Source organism: Setaria italica, chromosome III, assembly GCF_000263155.2.
Source record: "Setaria italica strain Yugu1 chromosome III, Setaria_italica_v2.0, whole genome shotgun sequence".
Classification (NCBI taxonomy): domain Eukaryota; kingdom Viridiplantae; phylum Streptophyta; class Magnoliopsida; order Poales; family Poaceae; genus Setaria; species Setaria italica.
The window spans coordinates 47,565,831-47,567,928 of NC_028452.1; positions in this window are offsets into that span (position 1 = coordinate 47,565,831).

Consider the following 2,098-nt stretch of genomic DNA (forward strand, 5'->3'; position numbering starts at 1 on the left):
GGTGGCGACACTTAAGCACAAAACAGGGGAACAAGGCGGCGAGGCAATGATGGCGAAGGGAACTCCAGTAGGACTCTGGCATTCCCTTTTATAGCTACGCGGAGAGAGAGGGAGTTGGAGTAGCACGAAGACCGGAAGAAAAGGATGGAGTGCGCTACCATGGCGGCGATTGAGCAGCGATGGGCGGTGGAACAGGACTTCGAAGATAGCGTCCTCAGCTATTGGGCACTGGAGACAAGACGGCGCAGGCGCGGTTTTGCCGGTGGTTGAGATTTGGCGGAGGTGGGTGTCATCGTGCGGCGGATCTGATGGGTGTGACAGGGGGAACGGCGCTGCAAGCGAGGTTGCACAGATGAAAAGACAGGCGGGCTGCGGCTGCGCGAGCGAGCGCGGAGCGGCGGTCTACCGGGCACAGTTCTGGCAAGGCGGAAAAGAACTGTCGCGGCCGGAGTCGGGGTTGGCAATGGAGGAATCGTCGCGTAGCGAGTTTGGGGCGGCGCGACTGTGGAGAGGCGGCGGAAAAGCCAGAAGGCATCGGGCCTTGCAGCAGGGGATCCGGTGAGGTGATGATGGGCGCGAGCAGCGAGGCAGTTTGGACGCAGCAGGTGGTAAAGCTCTGTCATAGTGGCGTCGGAGCACCAAGGCGCGGCTGGCGAGGGCGCGAGCGAGACGAGGCGCTGCAGAAAGAGGTGCAGAGGGGCTTCCGCGGCGATTGGGGGAAGGGCGCGAGAATCCATTCGGTCGCGGCCGGCGACTGGGCGGAGCGGCGGGTGTTGGAGAAGTTGAGCCACGCGGCGGGAGAGCTCTGAAGTGATGCAGGCCGCTCGAGTGCGTCTACCTCGGGAGATCTGGGAAAAAGATTTGCGGGTCCACCCGTCATTCCACCGGTCCTTCTCGGTCTCCAAGATTGAAAGGAGCGCTGCTATGGGGACTCAGAAGGAACCGGCGGGGTGAGTTGGAGTCTCAGGGGTCGGGACCGAGAACTGGAGGCGGAGCGCTTAAGCTCAGGGGAGGGCTGAGACAGAGGGATTTGGGGGACTCGGATTAAGGGTAACTTGAAGGATTAACCGGGGTTGTTACATAGAGCCTCCTTAACAATCAGATTGATAATATGGCATGCACAACGCTGATGCAAGAACAAAGAATTAACTGCATTGTCTAATTCATCCCTATCATCAACCACAACTTCAATACCAAGTTATTTAGAAAGAACAGGTCTAAGTTTTTGCATGGCTGAAACATTAGATGATGCATTGTCCAAAGTAACAGCAAACACTTTTCCAGTCAAACCATAATCATCAAGTACAGATGCAACACGATTAGCAATGTTTTGACCATTGGGTGAACAATCAATCAGCCTAAGTCCAAGCACTCTCTTCTCTAGTTGCCAATCAGAGTTTATGTAGTGAGCAACAACACTAAGGTAGTCCGCCTAAGTCCAAGCACTCTCTTCTCTAGTTGCCAATCAGAGTTTATGTAGTGAGCAACAACACTAAGGTAGTCCTCTTTGGTATTACCAGACCAAATATCAGAGGTTAGACACACACAATTAACACCAGCAGAATTTACAATCTCAACAAGCTTAGCCTTGCAATCAGTGAAGTATTTGAGCATGTCTCTAGTGGTGGTTTGCCTAGATACTGGAACATATTTAGGATTATGAGCAGTTCTAATGTATTCTTCAAATGCATCAGATTCACCCAAAGAGATAGGAACATCAAGCCTGGCAAGAAATCTAACCAGTTGAGTACGAGCAACAATAGGATAGTACTCCCAATTACGAATACTACCATTAGGATTAAAAGAGATTTGTGACTGAGACATGCGAGTTTTTTCACGCCTTCTAGGGCATTTATCCCTATGGCGGGTGAGGTGACCAGTGCCACCACTAGAGCACCCAAAGTATGCCTTAGAGCAATGGATGCACTTAGCTCTATACCTCACCTTCTTACCATTCACTATTTTGAAGAGCTTCTTGAAATCGAGCCACACGGTCGAGGTAGAGGGGCGTGAACGCTTATCATTGTTCTTTTCCCCGTCCACTTCTTGGTCATCGATGGGAGCTTGAACCACACGGTTGAAAAGCTCCGCGGCATCC